Below are 21,115 nucleotides of genomic sequence, written 5' to 3' on the forward strand. Positions count from 1 at the left end.
ACTTGAGGACTGTTGTGTCGGCACATGTGAGTTTGCCTCAGTCATCATTCTGCGTTGCAGTGTTTCATAGAAAGTCTGCTATACACACCATTTTGTCTTGCTCTGTTCTTCTCTTTCAGACCAAAAACATCCACACCAAGGACATAAGAAGGGAGATGGCAACCTTCATGTGCCATGGTGTCGGCACATCAGACCGATTTTATGCACTAAATCTAAGTCTAGCGCAAGGCCGGGCTATCAGGGAGTTTTTAAGCAGGTCTCAGCTACCCCGGAGGGAACTACTGCCTCCACCACCTCCTCAAAACGCCGCCGGAAGGACACCACAAAGGAAAGCTCCACCTCAGACTCCAATGAGGTGGAGTACCAGGTGTCCGGGTCCTCTTCCGTGGACAAGGAGGTGGAGGAAACAGAGGAAGAGTATACCAGTGTAAGTAAAAACTAGACTTTAAAAACATTTTGTTATCCCAGACACCCACAGGTGGGGATGGATGGATTGAACACTTGAGTTGGAGTGTATTTATAACGACATGTAAAGGTTATGCTAATTCCCAGATTCCTGACATACCACACATCCACAACTAACATGGTCCACGACAACCCAACCTTGCACTTGTTTGTCTTTTGTTATGTTGTAGGTATGACATTATGATGGCTCGTAAGATTACACCAAGACTGCTTAGCCATGTTAACAGCTGCCAAACTGCATGCAGCCTCCAGGTAAGATATTGACCTTTTGAAGTGACGGTTTGCACCTAAACAATCTGTTCTTCATCTCTGACCTGTCTGAGGAGTATGTATGCAGGTTGGGATTTTTGAAGGAAATATGTTTGTTTTTAGTTACATGTAGCTTAATTTGGAAGGAAAAGTGTACAAGAATTTCCATTACATCCATATTTGAATGAATCTAAGATGCTTCAGCACTACAGCTGTAATTCAAGGCCTCAATTGTAATAAGATTCAACTACATAAGTTAACACAGGCCACACTTACAGGCTCATTTTTACTGCATGGGTGGAGGGAGACATCCTTGTGTGGATCCTCATGGTACTGGAGTACCCTGTAGTGGCTGACCAAATGTAGTTGGACTATGACAATGCCAAATACCCGGGATGTTTTGATTCTGACAACCTTACTGAAAAGGGTTAGGGGGTCACTGCTACACCATATTTCAAGTTATGAAGTCCCTAGCCTAATAAAAGATCATAAGATCTAAAAAGCCTCCTGTCACACAGACATCAGGACGACCTCTTCACCTTTGAAGTGGAAGGTCATCTGTCCATTGATCCCAGATTCATGTAAGCTCCTCCACAAAATAGAGGTCATGTGTGTATAAAATGTTGAGACTGCAGGACAAAGGTCACACACAGTGTATGGCGGGGGAAGGGTTAAAACAAATTCAAATAAAACATATACACACACACACAGTTGTTGGTATTACAAATTAAAAGACAGTTTGGGAGGTGAAGGGTTAACCCTAAAAACTCAAACCGTGTTTAACAAAACTCAAATAAACACAGTATATATATATATATACATATATATATATATATATATATATATATATATATATATATATATACACATACACACACACACACACACACACACACACACACACACACACACACACACACACACACACACACACCACACACACACACACACACACACACACACACACACACACACACACACACACACACACACACACAGCAACTTAATTTCTGGTTTTAGAGTGAAACTGTCCACTAGTCAAAACACCTCCGTTGGCCAGCCAGTGTTTCTGCAGGACAAACCCAATCAGATGCTTTCTGATACAGTACTTTCTTCAAGAAGTTCAGCCCGCGAGCTGAAAACTGTCAAGACCACTTCAAAAGGCCAATGGGCAGTATGGAAAGTGTCATATCGTCCCAGGACACCCAAACTTTGCACACGTGTTCCTGTAATGTGCTCAGACGTCTGACACAAGTTTGTTGGCTCTGGGTCCATGTGTGGTTGCCTAACAACCTCTTTAAATGTCAAGAGGTCGACCGGATTTCTTCAGCTGTAAAAGGGAGTGGAACAGAGGTTGAAAGTACATCGGTCCAGCTGTCTCTCCTTGGCAAATTACCAAGTGTCTCCTGAAAAGCGCTGCCGGATCGCTGGTTGGCATAGTTTATGGTCCTCGTTACATGGTTCATAGTCTCAGATCACCTTGAAAAAGTAGGCTCCCAGAGTGCCGAGCCGCTCCCCCTGTACGTGTTTAATGGCCCTCAGCAGTTGCTGGACAGTATGTCTGGCTTCAGGTGGCTGCTCTGGAGACAGCATGTCCTCTACAGCTTTCCATACAGCCTCCACTGCATGCTCCTCAAATTTTCCCTTCTCCACTTAGCCTTCAAAGTTCCCGTTTGAATAGAGGCTTGGAGACGTAGTTCATCATTCAAACACGGTTACTCAGACCACCGTCCGGTTGAAGCTACTTGATGTCAGTTGTAATGATGAACTCTTAGACAAAGGAGTCACCTCTTTATTGGGTTCAGTGGCATACAGTAGGGGTGGAGGAGAGGAGACAAGACTAAATGTTCATCAACAACCTTTTTCTTTCCACGTTGAAGACAAGATGATGACGAGACTGCACCAATGTCCAAAAACGCTGACTAAGACTACATTCACATACATTATTGTTGACAAAAAAAGAAAAGACTAAAATGTTTTGCATAAAATAAAAACTAAGATTAAGGCTGAATCTCATTTCCATATCTTCTCCCTTCCCCTTAGTTTTTCCCGAGAGGAAGGGCTGTCCTAATGCTCATTTAGGCTATAGGGGGTGCATACCCCTTAGTTTAAAGCAAAGTTATTGTTTTGTTTTTTGTTGTGTTTGTTATTTAATTTAATGTATTTTGATTACCCTGTGTATTTAGGCTTTGTCTTTCCCTTGGCCATTTCCTTGTGTGTGTGTTTGTTTCCTGTTGCTGTCAGTGTGCTCAGCGTTTTGACTCTTCCCCTGGGAGTTCTCTCTGTGTCTGGTTTTCAGTTTTTCCCCCTTTCTCTTTTTGGATTTTTTTTAGTTATTGGATGTTGAACTTTGCTTTTTGTCATTAAATCCTCAAAATACACTGCCTTCCTGCCTATCTCTACGTTTGGGTCCTCAATTCTCTACAACGTGACAGAAGGATCTGAAACAGGACAAGGGGAAGGCAAAGACTAAATCCACCGGGTAACGAGGTAACACAAGGCAGGTGACACAAGGGCTGGGAAACAGGTGAACAACATCAGGCAATCACAAGGGCGGGAAAACACAGGAAGTAGAACTAGCCAAGACAGCACAGAAAACCAGACTATCACAATAAAACAGGAAACAGAACATATTTAACGCGTCTGAAAAATTACACACTCACAAAGAGAAAAGAAATAAAACCAAGAGACCTAGAAAATTAAACAAAGCAACATATCGATATATACTCAGAAAACACTACTGACCATAGAGACCCATAAATGTAATTTTGGCTGAAATAATTGATTTAAAAATTATGACAGTCTTGTTTTATGCCCTATACAGTCCTGCACACACACAGTGGGGTTTGTAAGTTTGTGCACCTCAGGTAAAAAAAATGGTATTAATGTGCATAAAGAAGCCAAGAAAAGCCATTATTTACAAAAATAACGGATGGCATCTGTAAAAGTTCCCCCCCCCCCCCCCCCCCCCCCCGAAAGACCAGGTGATGTCAGTCTTAAGGATTTAAATGCCCAGACTCATCTGACCCCCCCAAACAATCAGCACCATGGCTTCTTCTAGAAAACTGAAACTGAAAATAGTTGATACAAAGCAGGAGAAGGCTAGAAGAAGATAGCAAAGCGTTTTCAGATGCCAATCTCCTCTGTTGGGAATGTAATTAAGAAATGGCCGTCATCAGGAACAGTGGAAGTTAAAGCAAGATCTGGAAGACCAAAAAAAATATCAGACAGAACAGCTCGCAGGACTGGGAGAAAAGTCCGATCCATCCAGAAAGACCTGGAGACACTGGAGCTGTGGTACACCATTCCACTATAAAGAGATATTTGTACAAATATGGTCTTCATGGAAGAGTCATCAGAAGAAAACCTCTTCTACATCCTCACCACTAAAATCAGCGTTTGAAGTTTACAAATGAACATATGCTTTGTGGGAACAAATTCTGTGGACCAATGAAGTGAAAATAGAACCTTTTAGCCAAAACGACCAAAGGTAAATTTTGGAGACGAAAAGACACAGAATTTAATGAAAAGAACCTCTGTCCAACTGTTAAGCATGGGGGGGGGGAATCAATCATGCTTTGGGGGTGTATTGCAGCCAGTGGCACAGGGAACATTTCATGAGTAGAAGGAAAAACTGATTCAATAAAATGTCAGCAAATTTTGGACGCTAACTTGATGCCATCTGTGAAAAAGCTGAAGTTAAAGAGAGGATGGCTTCTACAAATGAATAATGATCCTAAACACACCTCAAAATCCACGGTGGATTACATCAAGAGGCGTAAACTGAAGGTTTTGCCATGGCCTTCACAATCTCCTGACCTCAACATAATGGAAAATCTATAGATAGACCTTAAAGAGCAGTATGTGACAGACAGCCCAGAAATCTCAAAGAACTGGAATATCTTTGGAAGGATGAATGGGCGAAGATACCTCAAACAAGAATTGGCTGGCAACAAGAAGCATTTCAAGCTGTGATACTTGCCAAAGGGGGGTGTACAAGATATTAACTCTGCAGGGTGGCCAAACTTTTGCATATATCAATTTTTTTGTTTTCTGTTATTGAAAGTGTAAATGATGGAAATAAAATCTAACTTTTTGTGACATATTATATGAGTGTCTAATCTGTCATTTCATGCCTTTTGGAGATTTGTCCATCTTTTCTTTACTTCTTTGTGTACATTAATACAAATATTTACCTGGGGTGCCCAAGCTTTCAAACCCCACTGTACATGCTGATTCATAAACAATCTGCAGAGCAAGCATGTGTATCGATTGCATTTCTGGTTTAAATGACTGATAAATAATAAAGTCCACCAAACTCCATTTAAAAAAACAGTAGTTTTGGCATGTATAGAGCCAACATGTGTTCACATGTAAATGAGTGAAGAATGTGTTGATTTCTACCAACACGAGTTGTGACGGTTTGAAAAGTGTAGAGAAAACCAAAAACGGCTTTTTGTAGTTTTAGTTGGTTTCTGTCCGGTTTGAATGAAGTGTGTAATACGATGCTAAAATTAGTATTTATTTACATGAAGTCTGGTGGGTTTAGCGATGCGAGCCTTAGCAAAATATCTATAAATAAAACACCCCAGTTTTGCTAAAATTTTAATTATAATTTTATGTGTTAATGTTCAAGTGTTAAGTGTCTTATCCCATCAGGGACAGACCATTTTATAACCTATTTAAGACCTGTTTCCCAGAAACAGCTATGACGTACCTAGCACTAAACCAACCAGACTCCATTTAAAAAACAGTACTTTTAGCGTGCATAAAGCCAACATGTTCACGTGTTGATTTCTACCAACACTAGAGTTGTGATGGTTGGAAAATGTGATATTTTTAAACTTGTAATTATGTTTCTACGTTAAAGTATGGCGACACAGCACGGCCCCAAAGAGGTGTTGTTTTGATCGGTGTTGATTGATTTCCCGAAGATTTCCCATTAAAGTCTTTGAGGGATGTTTCACCGTTTTTTGCGGATTGCAGATTTTGCAGATTACACACGTTTTCATGTATTTTGTGTACACGTGTTGGCAACGCTTCTTAACCTATAGTGGCCTACTAACGTTAGCTACAGCTAGCTACTCTACAGTCAGCTAGCATGTCTATACGCTCTAACTTAGCTATATGTTTTAAATCGCAGAATATATAAGTAACATTAATTATTATTAATGTTGTTTATTGTGTAATACAGCTATCAGTAGATGGCAGCTGATTAGACGCCAAAACAACAATAACAGGTTTCCTAATGTAAGTTCTCTATGGTAATTAATTACGTTACGGTAATACAGTGCTATCAGACAGTAGCAGTAGGAGCAGCTGATGTGAGACGCCCACAAACAACCAATAATACAGGTTCTCCTAAATGATAAGCTTCTCTATGGTTCATAGTAATTAAATACAATACTTGTTATCTACATAGTAATCCAGCTAAAATGCTAATTACTTCACCTGTCCTGCACTCCATTGGCACTTACTGCTATTGCACCTGGTTACTGGACATACATGCTAATCTACCTGCATATCATCTGCTGGTCTATCAGTACCCGTGGCTTCACCAGCTATCTACACCTGGCTGGACTAGCTTCACCTCTCATCCTGTTATCTACACCTGGCTGGACATAGCTCCACCTTCTCATCCTGGTTATCTACACCTGGCTGGACATAGCTTCACCTGTTCATCCTGGTTATCTACACCTGGCTGGACATAGCTCCACCTTCTCATCCTGGTTATCTACACCTGGCTGGACATAGCTCCACCTGTTCATCCTGCTTATCTCCACCTGGCTGGACATAGCTTCACCTGTTCATCCTGGTTATCTCCACCTGGCTGGACATAGCTTCACCTGTTCATCCTGGTTATCTACACCTGGCTGGACATAGCTCACCTGTTCATACTGGCTCTGCAAACGTGCAACCGATTAAGCCGCGATGAGCGGATCAAACTAATGGCGTTTTTCCACTGCTGGTAACGGCTCGCCTCGCCTCGGCTCGGCTCGGCCCATTCTGTTTCCGTTTTCCATTGCAGATTGAGTAAAGCCTCAGCGTGGCTGGTCACTATAGCAACGCGTGATGACGTAATTTTCAGCGCGACTCACAACAGCACGTCGGCTACCTGCCGCAGCCAGAAGAAATGTTTTGTTTCAAAAGAAGCTGAAGGAAGCAACAAAAATCACCGCTAAAAAAAACGGGAGTTTGGGAATTCTGACGGAGTTCAGACGTGGACATGACGGTTGTTCGCCGACACAAAAGGGTAAGTTAAGTTTCCTGGTAACGTTAGCTAACATCTGCATGTGTTCAGCGTCGCAGTCAGTATTTACTATACGCTATATAAAGTACATGAACTTTAGCATCCATGATTACACACCAAAACATGTCTGCTGTGTACTGTTTGTGTTTCAGAGCATTCACGCTTTGCAAAATCGCCGCCGCAGACCGTCTGGTGGGCGATGTCCGACCGGTAAGCTCTCTGGTTCTGACCTGCTGGACTTCGTATAATCTTTATGAGAGTCACGGACAGTCTTATGACAACGACTGGGATGCATCTGGGCCAGCAGAGCCGGCGGGGACGCTGTCACAGGGTGCAGAGGAAGAAGACCGGGAAGTTTGGGAGGGTTTGATGCGCTACTTGAAAAGCTAAATAAAAACTTTTGTTATATATATATATATATATATATATATATATATATATGTCTTGTTTTTTAAAGTAACAGTGTGCAATATTGGAAACGACATGAAGCCGCTAGTAGCCCCAACAGTTGAAAAGTGAGAATAGTGCAGAGTGGATATTCTGTCGGTGTCGGCTAGATTTGTTTTAAATGTCCCGTTTGTTCTGGAAACACACTCCGCACTCTTGTTTGCTAACAACGCAGTCATAAGTGACGATTCTCTCCGACCAACCAGCGGTCTGCAGGTTTCCACGTCACCTTTTGGTATCGCCTCGGCTCGCTTGGAACCTCGACTGAGGTAGTACTAAAAAAAGTACCTGGTAGCAGGTCCCAGGGACTTTTTTTCGTAATGGAAAACCAAAAAAAGCGAGTAGAGCCGAGGCGAGTCGAGTAGATACCACGCAGTGGAAAACCGCCAAAATCAAGCTGCGCTTTTTCACTTATACTGGATATCTTTATTCTACTTTCGTGCAACAGGCCCCTGGTGTCTTGATTTTATATCTTCTCTCTTTGTGATTGTGTAATTTTCAGTCTTGTCTTATATATGTTCTGTTTCCTGTTTTATTGTGATAGTCTGGTTTTCTGTGCTGTCTTGGCTAGTTCTACTTCCTGTATTTTCCCGCCCTTGTGATTGCCTGATGTTGTTCACCTGTTCCCCAGCCCTTGTGTCACCTGCCTTGTGTTACCTCGTTACCCGGTGGATTTAGTCTTTGTCTTCCCCTTGTTCTGTTTCAGATCCTTCCGTCACGATGTAGAGAATTAAGGACCCAAACGTAGAGCATGGCAGAAAGGCAGTGTTTGAGGATTTAATGACAAAAAGCAAAGTCCAACACCCAATAACTAAAAAAATCCAACCGGAGACAAACACACACACAAGGAAATGACCAAGGACAAGGGGGAGGCAAAGACTAAATACACAGGGTAACCAAAGAACCAGATAGGAATAGAATATTAAAAACCGCTAAATACCAGAACAATAACAACTTTGCTTAAAACTAAGGGCTATTGTTGGAGCTAAATCCTGCTCCATTCCCAGGGTTCAGTCAAAATCTCAGATGTTGTGTGAATCCTTTTTATTACAAAGGATATCCTGAGACCAAGTTGGATCAAGCTATCACAGCTCTCCCCTTCCTTTGTCTGGCTCTTTGGCTCTTGGACCCCTAGTGTTATTCGCAAAGGGTGGGGTCTCTAGACCACAGTGGTGTGTCTGTGTGCTTATTCGTTATCTTTTTAGTTGGAATGTGACTGAAAGTTTATGACCCTCAGTTCAGGAAAAGATCAGTGGGCTGTAAAAGTGGGACTGAAACCAAATTCAGGAAGCGTCCCTAACAATCAATTTTGCTTCTGACACATTTAGGAGAGCTGGATTATAACGGAATATACCAAAACATCTTATGTTATAGAACAGAGTATTGCAAAACAAGTTAATGCAACAAACAACAAACTTAATGCATGACCAAAGTTTCTTCATTTATGTTGAAATAATGCTTTTACCTTTAAGCTTGAAGGTATATTGCAAATCACACACAAAATTTAAGCACATAAGACATTTTAAATTCCAACACTATCTACCCCATCTAGCCAAAAAGAGCATTGGGACAGTCCTTACTCTGGGGCAAAACTAAGAGGAAGATAGGGAAATGAGATTCAGCCTTAATCTTAGTTTTTATTTTAAGCAGTTTTAGTCTAGTCTTTTTTAGTCAACAATAATGTATGTTAATTTAGTCTTACTCAGCGTTACGGTGGCGTCTGGGAGTGTCAGGCGGGAACTGGCCCGACAACTTTATGTGAGGAGGAGACCCCTCCGGCGAGGAGGGTGGGGGTACGTGCAATGGAGATAGGGTGGCAGAACTATCGTGCCCAGACCCCCTGCGTCTGACAGCCAGAGCAACGGCAAACCTCCAGTGGCGCAAGGCCTGAGCAGGAGACACCCTGCCCCGCCCCACACCAGGAGATCCACCCCCACTCATAATCTGTCTGACGCTTTCACAAGTTCCTGTTAGACTACAATCTGAAGGAGCTGCAGTCATTCGGGCTAATATAAGTTTTGTCCAACCAACAACTTATTTACTGTTGTCTACTGTGGCGAGAACCTTCCCTGACCCACAGACCAAAACCAGAATAATCTAATAAAACTTTGCCACCAAAACATGAATAATATGTAATATATACACTACCGTTCCAAAGTTTGGGGTCACCCAAACAATTTTGTGTTTTCCTGAAAAGTCACACTTATTCACCACCATACGTTGTGAAATGAATAGAAAATAAAGTCAAGACATTGACAAGGTTAGAAATATTGATTTGTATTTGAAATAAGGTTTTTTTTACATCAAACTTTGCTTTTGTCAAAGAATCCTCCATTTGCAGCAATTACAGCATTGCAGACCTTTGGCATTCTAGCTGTTAATTTGTTGAGGTAATCTGGAGAAATTGCACCCCACGCTTCCAGAAGCGGCTCCCACAAGTTGGATTGGTTGGATGGGCCCTTCTTGCGTACCATACGGTCAAGCTGCTCCCACAACAGCTCAATGGGGTTCAGATCTGGTGACTGCGCTGGCCACTCCATTACCGATAGAATACCAGCTGCCTGCTTCTGCTCTAAATAGTTCTTGCACAATTTGGAGGTGTGTTTAGGGTCATTGTCCTGTTGTAGGATGAAATTGGCTCCAATCAAGCGCTGTCCACTGGGTATGGCATGGCGTTGCAAAATGGAGTGATAGCCTTCCTTATTCAGAATCCCTTTTACCCTGTACAAATCTCCACCTTACCAGCACCAAAGCAACCCCAGACCATCATGTTACCTCCACCATGCTTAACAGATGGCGTCAGGCATTCTTCCAGCATCTTTTCATTTGTTCTGCGTCTCACAAACGTTCTTCTTTGTGATCCAAACACCTCAAACTTGGATTCATCCGTCCACAACACTTTTTTCCAGTCTTCCTCTGTCCAATGTCTTTGTTCTTTTGCCCATCTTAATCTTTTTCTTTTATTGGCCAGTCTCAGTTAGGGCTTTTTCTTTGCCACTCTGCCCTGAAGCCCAGAATCCCGCAGCCGCCTCTTCACTGTAGATGTTGACACTGGTGTTTTGCGGGTACTATTTAATGAAGATGCCAGTTGGGGACCTGTGAGGCGTCTGTTTCTCAAACTAGAGACTCTAATGTACTTATCTTCTTGCTCAGTTGTGCAACGCGGCCTCCCACTTCTTTTTCTACTCTGTTTAGAGCCTGTTTGTGCTGTCCTCTGAAGGGAGTAGTACACACCGGCCCAAGATGGGTCCCATTGTGCCTCATTGGGACCCATGGGCAAAGCTGGGCCACATTGGACCAAGTTGAGACCCACTGTGCCAAGAAACTTGACTCCTATTGGGCCAAGTTGGGTCCAATTGGGCCTCAGTGGGCAAAGCAAGGACCCATTGAGCCAAGTTGGGAGACATGAGCCCAAGTACTCAGTGTGGGTCCCTTCAATAATAGCTTCAAGGCTCCCCTTGAGGAAGCCCCAAGGACAGCAGACAAATAATGGTCATATGAGCCATCTTTGTTCTGTAAAGATTGGGAGCGCCTCACCGTATGAGCCCAAGTCCTTAGTTTGGATCCCTTCAACAATAACTTCTATGTTCCCCCGGAGGAAGCCCCAGTAGAGCCGCATGGAGATGTTGGGTCACCCAGTATGTCTGCATCGACCCAACTTCCCCGTGTGGACCCATTTTATGCAAGCGCTTATGTACATGTTGTGTACATGTAGATATGTTTGATTGTGACACAACAAACTGGTGTGACAGGCCACATTAGACTCAATGGTGGGGTTTGATTTGAGTACAGAGGGCTGGGTCTTGAGCTCAGCTTTGTAGTACAGTGTCAGGAGGTTACTGACCTCTGACCTGAGCGCCAAAGTGCTCTCAAGACCCAACTTCATGTTTAGAATGAACATCCAGGTGTGGAACTCTTAAATGATAGAAGCTCATTTGACAACTGAAACAATTTAAAGAACTTTATTCATTCAATCTCAATTTATTGGAAAAGAAACAGCATTATTCTTTGCATCTAAACTTTATTCATTGCTTCTGGTGCCGACGGTGGGATACCCTGAGCTGCCAGGCAGCATGCCACATTTTACCACACATTATTGCATAAAATAAATGACTAGATTATTACATAAGTAGCCACAGGAGGTTGAAGCTTGGAGCCTTTCCCAACTCCAACAACTCCCATGCCTCTTTGAAGTATTCGGGAGCTTGAGGCCCTCTGAGCCACTGGAAGTGTGAAAAGTTTCTGCTTCTAGACCTCCCTCTATGCGATACTGGAGACAGTTGTATCTGAGGAACCAGGAGTACTCCTCTTTGGTCGTTTGGCCGCCTGGCCAAAGTAGCAAACCGTCTTGTGCTGTTCCACCTAGAATTTCAAAAAGCATGAGATTTCTCTCAGAGCAACTCAAACATACAATTAGCTTTGCAGTTTGCATGATGTGATTGTCATTCTTCAATTTGTCTGCTGCTTAGACCTCTTTCCACGTCATGTTGAGCACAACGCCTTTTCTGTGCCCGGTCAACGCCACAATGTCACCACTCAGGAGCACGAAAAACATCCTCTGCTTTTTTTGTTTGCAGGACTTTTCTCAAGAGATTCTGTAAAAGCATAGGAAGACCACTTCATCCAATGGTTCAGTCCACACACACACACCCACCACCCAACATCTATTTAGTGCACTTTTTTGTAGTGGGATAGTCTCAAGTCTCTTTGTATAATCCAGCCCGAGCCAGTTTCTACATGCAAGCAGTGGCGGCTCCAGAGATTTACTGTTGCAGGTGCTCTGGGGATGCTCAACACTTAAGAGACGGTGCTTTGAATTTTGGGGCCTTTCATTATGGAGGTCGCGTCTGACACCCAAAATATATATAGCCTATACACACACGCGTACACGTCCGCATTATACTTGTTCCGCGACTATTAGCGCATTTATATATATATATATAAATGTGCGTGCATATATATAAATACACATACATACACATGTATGTGTTTGTGTGTGTTTATATATGTATGTTTGCATGTGTATTCATCACAAGGGCTATAGATAAAACATACATAAGCTTGCCAATGTAAACCTCTGAAAATATTTCACACAATTCTGTCATAGTCGAGCCCTGAATACGACGGAGAAGCAATTGGCAGCAACAAAAAGCAACAGACACTGTGCCCGAAGAGCTAAGATTTGTGCTTCAACCACCAAATTAATTAAATTTGTAATAGCGAACAGACGGGGAAATCAAGCACTTACCAGACGTCTTCACAACAAATCAATACTTCCGTTGCTGTGATTGAGTACGAAGGCATCAATGATTTTGTCGCAGACAAGCTAACTTCTTGTTCACTGCTGGATCCAACTTAGCAGTGACATGCAGCAACTCACGAAAATTTCCCATTCTGTGGGACTCCTCACCCTCGCTGTGCGATCCCAGGCTGTGAAGCACAGGCTCTCTACCACAGCTTTCGTGAATTTTCTGTTCTCCATAACTAACGCAGAATGCCCCTTATCAAGCATGTTTGCTATTTTAGATCCACTTGTCTCTTTTTGTTTGAACTCACTCCATCCTTGCATTGTAAATTTGTGCCCCATACTTTCATGATGGCTCTTCAGAGATGCTGATGCTAGTTGTTAAATCTGTTGCTGGTACATGTTGGCTCTAAATGAAATCCGTGCCCTCGTTCATGAATACCGAATACTCCATCCAACGTTTGTTAATTCTTCTCTGCTGATTCCCAAATTGCCGTGTGGGTAATTTTTTAAAGACTGTCTTTCTTGGGCCCTCTTGAGGATGGTTGCTAATATCACCTGAAGCACAAAACGTAACGTTAGCATCCTCAATGGAAACCGCCGCCGGCGATTCCCCAGAATTTTCTTGGTCCTGGGGTTCTGTGACGACAAGCAGTGTGTCCACCTTCACAGTCTCGTTTCCCTTTAGGTTTTGACTCAGAACGTGGACGTTTAGGGTGCAAAAAACAATCTATTTTGGTGTATTTCACTTTGCTAAATTTCCAAACTCACTATCAAAAACAAGCTGCCCTGCGTTAAGGTCAAAGGTTCACCGGCGCTGCGCCCATTGGACAAAGAAGATCACCTGTTTCTTATCAACTAAAATATATTTATATTTTTTAAGAATCATTTAATTCAAATTTTTAACAACATGAAAAAAACTATTCAAACTGGACATTAAAATATAAAAAATTACAGACATTTCTTGGGGTGCTGGGCGGGTGCTATGGCTATTTTAGGGGGAGCTACAGCACCACCTAGCTCCTCCCTGGCGCCGCCACTGCATGCAAGACCCCATAACGTAAAGACCAGCCTCAATATTAGCCCAGGGATGCGCTCAAGAACCAGTAATGGTGAAGGTTTAAGCTCAGGACTCACCATTAGCATTCTGTAGAACATAGAAAAACCAACTTATGGATCAACACGTAGCCAAATCAGGTTCTGGGTGAGAGTCTCTGTAATGTTAGGTCAGCAGGCCTGCCCACAGATAAGTATGCAATATAGTTTAATGTCAAATACCCATTATATTCAAACTACCACAATGCTCTTAATCAAGAGCTCAAATGACTTCAGGAGAATACATACACATTTTATTTATACATACATACATTTATACATACATTTATACATACATATTCATACTACTGCAGTTAGCAGCGAGTCTTACTGAGTGCAGCAGAAATCTTTGCTGGTGCGTTTTTGACAAACCACGCATGATGAGACGCTTTCACCAGTTCAACTGAAAATTGAAACAGTCTATTATACACGAGTTCTATGTTTTATGATTTGTCAACAAAGAGGTGGGGCAATGTGATCTTACCAGATTTTTTACTGCGTTGGGCCAGATGTTGCCCTAGCACAGCTCTTGCCATGTCCCTAATCCTCGCCCGGAGTTCCACAAGCAGCGCTTTGAGGCTTTTTACGCCTATTTCCACCCCTTCTGGCAAAATAATAAACGTACTTCACAAATAAGACTGCATCCGTCAGGTAGCTTTTTATGGTTGTTGGTTTAAAGTTTTTGTCGGCCAGATGTGCAGCAAATCTTGAAACGTAAAATGTCAATTAGGCCTTGTCTTCTACCCTTTAACACATAGATAGTCCTTACAATTTTTTTTACTTACCTTCTGATTCGACGGTAGTGCTTCAGAAAGGGAAGGTTCAGATGTGGAACAGCGGGCTTGGACATGAACGTCAAGAATCAAAGGATATGGTTAGCTCGCTGGCGGGGATTCTCCCTTGTTTTCCGTTTGCATGGTCAAAAAAAAAGTACAAAACAGGACCTTTAAGGAACAAAAGATTGTCACTGGGGTGGTACCCTCAAAGGTACATTTTTGTACCTTGAATAAGAGAATCAAATTTGTACCTTACCTGTTTGTACCTTCTAAGGGACAATATTATACCTTTGAGGATCAATAATGTACCTTTAACCAAGGCACAACAAAGTACCTTTAGAAAAAGTACAATGTTGTTCCATTAAGGTACCGCCCTAGTGACAAAGCCATTTTGTACGTTTTAAGTGGCCAAAAAGTTCCTTTTTAACTCCTTTAGTGAAAGGAAAAAAAAGGCAAACAACTAAGTGAATTTTAGACATTTATTTTAGTCCTTAAAATGGAAATGTTTCATTCACAGGCTCTCAAACATATGCCAAATGCAAAAATGTTTTAGGATGTTATGTCCAATATAAAAAACATTTAAATACATTATATTAACAACTTCATACCGCCAAGTAAAAAATAAAGAACAGTCAACAATAGTTGCATGGCCGAGAATGAATACAATAGCACTATTTATCTTTCAACTTCATGAAAATCTCCAATAAGAATCACATCCACCTCCTACAACACAGAGGGATGACAAACCTTTACTCAGTTGACAGTAGTTTTCCTGTTTTAATGTTTATGAAAAATTAGCCCTTATTAATAACAACGTATAACATTTTATATAGCTCTTTATCATAGCTACTTAAAGCATTTTACAGTGGGGACTATTCTCAACCTTGCTGGGTTAAGGGGCTAACCTTGGGCCCCCGTGCTGCTTGTATGAAAACATGCACACATATATAAAGGGAACCAAAGTAGATGCTCTGACCTCTGAGGTCTCGGCTCGTTTGCTTGTGTTTTCTTCCTGTTCCAAAGGCTTTTTGTGATGACCAAATTTCAGTTTCATTCTTCTCACCTCTTCATCATCAACCAGGGGCACCCGCTCATATTTGAACTTACGTTTGAGAGACATGTGCCAGGTATGCTATTTAAAAGAATATAATTGAATAGGCATACACAACACATGCACAAAACTAAAAGCACAAGCATGAAAATACATGGTGGGAAAACAATGTGTGCATCAAAATGCAGAAATATATCTTGAATGGATTAGTACTCTATGATAAACTAATACAGGTTAGCAATTCATAATCTGTCAACTCACATAACCATTTCCTTCTTTGTCCTTTAAGAAAGGGTACTTCAAAATCAGGGTCTTCCACACTTTCACAGTCATTATTGGTCGGAAACCTGCAACAGCGATGCAACAAAAGGTGAGGAACGTAGACATAGTATTAACAACTCAAATGCTGTGATCCAGTTGGGTTGCCATACTTACATTTCAAACAGGGCCATGGTTTCATACAACATTCTTATAATTTTGGTGTGATCAGATCTCTCAATTTTGCATGGTGGTCTTTGGTCCAACTTTGTCTAAACATCTCTGGGAAATTTAGGAATGATGAAAACTGCTGGGAAGGCTGATGATGGGATGGCATGACTATGGTGAAAGAAAACAATCTTCAAATTAACCATAGTGTAACAATATATGTAAATGTAAAAAATACTGTTACAGACTTTTACAGAAGTAACATCTTCACTGCAGGACTTTTACTGTAAGTACCATCAGGAGGATGTAGTTAAAGTATTTAACTTTGTAAAAAGTGTAATATACAGTCTATGGTTCCAATATAAATACCGGAGCTAGCTGCATTAGGATCCAGATAAAAACGTATTCATTGCGTAACCTAAAGATAGATTATATGTCTAATATTATAGTTATTTCCATGTTTCTACTAAGGCCAAACTGTAAAACAATCACACATTACTTTGATTCTGCTGAAGCCTTCTCCGAATGTACCGGGACAGGCTCACGGTTTCTTTCCACAGCTGAACAAATCGGTTGAATTTAGCTTCTTAAACGATCCTTCAAAAAGGTCTGAAACATCCTCTCAGTTAATCCATAGTCCACTGATTCTCCGTCAACTTCATTGTCTAACGTACAATATAGAAAAGAAAAACAGCAATGTTATCCCCTGTTGCGGCCTCCATTTAAAGAAACAAACCGAGACTCAAAAGGGATTGGAGGTCGGTCGGTTCTGTCCGTTAACCTTACTGGTGTAACTTGATGTATGTTAGCGTTAACATTACATGGTTTTAGGAATATTTTCTAAGATAGTTTGACAAGAAAATAAAGAATACATCATTATTTAAAACCCTCACTGGCTACCGATAGTCAAATTCTGCCCAAATGGCTTTGCTTCAGCATTAACATAGCTATATTTCAGAACAAAAGACTGTTTGGCGGCAAAAATCCTTTTTTTTTTTTCTCCTCTGATGCAGTTACGTTTTATAGCTAACGTAAATGTTAGCTAGCTCGATGTGGAACTCTAAGTACCGTTAGCTACCATGAAATAACGTGTAGAATGGAAAACATAATACGGAACGTAACACTGCTATTGCTTAAACTATAACTAGTTAACGTTAAAAATGGCAGTAGTCAATGTCAAGTGTAGCTAGCTAACGTTAGCTAGCTACACTCGACATTGACGAGCTAGCAAACGTTACTTTAATGCTCCATCACCTAGCTAGCTAGCCAGTTAGGTGACAGAGCATGAACTTGGCTTGCGCTAATGTTAACGGTAAAGTTAACTTCCAACTCTGAATATGAACACCACAGACACTGATTGAAAAATAATAAAAACCACATAATTTACCTTTGAATTTACTTCGCTCCTCTTCAGTGACTTCTATTCCAAAACGAAGTAACTCTGATTAAATCCTCCGTTGATAAATTTCCGAGCGACATCCTCTCAACTCTGATCGCCACTGACAGTTGGATAGCTGTCGATTCACGTACGTATCCCTCCGCGCTGCGATATGTATGCTTCCGCCAAGTCGACCTCTAGTTAGACTGTAACTAGATCCTTTCTACAGAACTTAAAGCGTTAACAATTATTTGACAGTTTCATTCTAATATAAATAGGGTAAAGTGTTTAAAAAACAAATTATTCAATACTCTTTGTGAATATAAATGATTACATAAATGTACTGTATATATATAGCGCTTTTCTAGTCTTAACGACTACTCAAAGCGCTTTTACATCATACAGGAAACATTCACCATTCACACACTGTGGCCAAGGCTGTCGTACAAGGTGCCACCTGCTCATCGGATAAACACTCACACACATTCATACGCCGATGCGCAGCATCGGGGGCAACTTGGGGTTCAGTGTCTTGCCCAAGGACACTTCGACATGGGACTGCAGGGCTAGGGATTGAACCCCCAACCTTCCAATTGGCAGGCAACCGCTTGACCACTGAGCCACAGCCACCCAAAATATTCTTCATTACATGCTTAAAAACTTTTCAAAAGGGACAGTTCACCAAAAAAAATCTGATTTATTTGGCACATATCCCCAAACTTTAGAGTTAATTTAGTTTGACAATGTGGGAAAATAATACAATGACTGAGGTGGTGATGAACAGGGCACTCAGGAACGGCCACGTAAAAGCTGGCTTAAAGTATATACTGAATTAACCAAAGACTAAATAAGAGTGTGTGTATGTGTGACATATTATACATTATGCTTTGCAGCTGGGGTACGGCTAGGAGGGAGAGAACAGGAGGGCTATCTTAGTCAGATAAGCTACAGTGAGCACGAGAAGAGGAGATGGTGAGGCCAAGGACACTGAAGTTCGAGGACGGTCTGATAACTCAGAGAACAGGACGTACAAACTAAGAAGGGAGTGAACATAGCTGTCTTGTGAAGTAAATGATAACTGAAAATAATAGACAGGCAAGAAGGAAGAGGGAAGAGGCAGAGCAGGGAGTGTGCCCCAGCAACAGTATAGCTGACCAATCAGGCCCCACAAGGGGAACCAATATAACCCTGAGCACGCTATTGTTAAGTGCCTTTTTGGGGAACCTCTGTACTAGACAAGTTTCCATCAGGTCCGTGCACGTAAAACTGCCCGGAAACGCATTTCATCTGTTGACCACAAGAATAAACGCTGTGTTAATTCATCATGGAGTCAGTTGTCAGTTTATAGAAGGATTTCTCCAACAACAATTATTGAGTTACTGAGTTTGATTATAGTTATATTATATAGATTAACTTGTTTTTTATACTGAGAGATGTTCTGCTGTGATGAGCATCTACTTATTCCTGCTGTTCAACATTTAAACATTAGGTACAAATATGTACCTTACACCTCAGAAAATCCACACTGAACAATGGAAGGTGCATAAATGTACCTTCAAGATACATTTTTGTACTTTTAAGCAAACGTTTGATAAGTTTGTACCTTAGGGAACAAAAACGGACCTGTATTGTACCTCTTTTTTTGACAGTGTGGCATCGCTTCCTTCCGTGTGCTCCCTGAACTCTTCCACCAGTTTAACTAAAATGACAAGAACACACGTACACAAAACAAAAGTCCCCAAATTCTGAAACAAAAGGAAAAAAAGACAGGAGGGTTATATTTACCGTATTGCGGCACTTTCGATGGTGAAAACGACTTGAGCCTCTTGTACTTCACTGCCTGAAATGGGAGAATATGAGGTTATTTTGTCATATATTGCATTGCACTGCATTTTATCCATTTGATGTTTCAATGGTAAAATACCCAACTTCTAGCATCGGGACCCTTTAATGTAAGAAACGCTCACTTTTTCTCGGCTGGTTGAAAAGTGCAAATGGTTGAGTTCATCATTCCGTTCTACTTTGGCTTCCAGCAGCTCTTTAACCACCTTCAGCTCAGCAGCAAGGATCCCAAAGTTCTTGCAGCGAGGGGACGAAGTCCTCAAAACTGGCTTGTTTCTCTTAAACAACCGATTTCTTGGTGAATGGCTGGCAGGTTTGCGCAAGGACTGCACTGGCGGAAGGAGTTTCAAACGGCTCAGCAGCGGATGGGGCCTCAACCTCACTGTCAGGTGGGACTCAGGAAGGGTCCTCAAACTTCCTTCTGATCCCCCCTTCTACAGCAGCTTCATTGGTCTCATCGAGTTGGGATACCATCGGCGGGTAGGGTTTGGATGCCCTCAGTAACGCCAGTTCTCTTGCAATGTAACGGTCCTTTGCCTTTTGAAGATATATTGTATAAAGTGGACCAGCTGCTGTGTCCTCCTGTGTCCCTGTGTGATACAGGATGGTATATATAGTATAAAGTGGATCAGCTGTCAGGTGTCCTCCTGTGTGATACAGGACAGTATATATAGTATGAAGTGGACCAGCTGGTGGGTGTCCTCCTGTGTGATACAGGACGGTATATATAGTCTAAAGTGGATCAGCTGCAGTGTCCTCCTGTGTCCCTGTGTAATAAAGGATGGTATATATAGTATAAAGTGGACCAGCTGCTGTGTCCTCCTGTGTCCCTGTGTGATACAGGATGGTATATATAGTATATAGTGGATCAGCTGCTATGTCCTCCTGTGTGATACAGGACAGTATATATAGTATAAAGTGGATCAGCTGCCAGGTGTCCTCTTGTGTGATACAGGACAGTATATATAGTATAAAGTGGATCAGCTGCTGTGTCCTCCTGTGTGATACAGGACGGTATATATTGTATAAAGTGGATCAGCTGCTGTCCTCCTCAGCTATATATATATATATCAAATATGGATATATAGTATAAAGTCAGCTGCTGTGTCCTCCTGTGTGATACAGGACGGTATATATTGTATAAGGAGTGGATCAGCTGCTGTGTCCTCCTATGTGATACAGGGTGGTATATATATATAGTATAAAGTGGATCAGCTGCCAGGTGTCCTCCTGTGTGACAGGACGGTGTATATATAAAAACACGTATCAATGTCTCCAAAGCAAGTAGTGTTGTGCACTGATATCAAACTAAATTCACTGCTAATGGTTAAAACTTTAGACATGTATACTAAGGTGACCAGATTTCTCAGACAAAATCCGTGGACATTTTCAGCTCCGAAGCATATTTACCTCCAAAACAAGTAATGTTTTTACTTTTGTAAAACTTAAAACAGGGACACTGGACCTAGAGCTGTTCTCATTAGGGATTGAGCCCCCCCCCCCCAAGGTCTGATCCTAGACCCACCCCTGCTGCTACTTCATACTCTACTCCACTACACCACAGAGGGGAATGTTTCAAGATAGAAAGTCCTAATATTTCAAGATATAAAGTCTTAAAATTTTAAAATAGAAAGTCCTAATGGTCCTAACAATTCAAGTCCTAATATTTCAAGATATAAAGTCTTAATATTTCAAGATAGAAAGTCTCAATATTTCATAATGTTTTAATGTTTACTGAACTACATTTATCTGACAGCTTTTGCTTTATTGCTCAAGGCTTGTTTCTGCAACAGCTCCTTGAGAATCAAATACAATAAAAACTATTGAGGACATATTTTCCTTTGACATTGATGCAGTATTAAACGAGATCCCTCCAGTCGGCAGAAACAAG

General features: G+C 41.6%; 3 long non-coding RNA genes across 3 annotated transcripts; all 3 read right to left on the minus strand.

The window, feature by feature from the left end:
• Positions 1-13,701: 13,701 nt before the first annotated feature.
• On the minus strand, positions 13,702-14,658 carry LOC116680966 (uncharacterized). The gene is made up of 3 exons (XR_004329930.1): positions 14,537-14,658; positions 14,236-14,457; positions 13,702-14,154 (listed from the first exon to the last, which is right to left on the minus strand). It is a non-coding gene; the product is annotated as an uncharacterized LOC116680966 (long non-coding RNA).
• Positions 14,659-15,349: 691 nt separating this feature from the next.
• LOC116680965 (uncharacterized) lies at positions 15,350-17,680 on the minus strand. Its single transcript, XR_004329929.1, has 5 exons — positions 17,392-17,680; positions 16,504-16,669; positions 16,014-16,175; positions 15,840-15,925; positions 15,350-15,659 (listed from the first exon to the last, which is right to left on the minus strand). It is a non-coding gene; the product is annotated as an uncharacterized LOC116680965 (long non-coding RNA).
• A 1,338-nt stretch (positions 17,681-19,018) lies between these two features.
• On the minus strand, positions 19,019-19,773 carry LOC116680967 (uncharacterized). The gene is made up of 3 exons (XR_004329931.1): positions 19,350-19,773; positions 19,168-19,222; positions 19,019-19,081 (listed from the first exon to the last, which is right to left on the minus strand). It is a non-coding gene; the product is annotated as an uncharacterized LOC116680967 (long non-coding RNA).
• Between the last annotated feature and the right edge of the window lie 1,342 nt (positions 19,774-21,115).

This window comes from Etheostoma spectabile, unplaced genomic scaffold (genome assembly GCF_008692095.1).
Source record: "Etheostoma spectabile isolate EspeVRDwgs_2016 unplaced genomic scaffold, UIUC_Espe_1.0 scaffold00018526, whole genome shotgun sequence".
Lineage (NCBI taxonomy): Eukaryota > Metazoa > Chordata > Actinopteri > Perciformes > Percidae > Etheostoma > Etheostoma spectabile.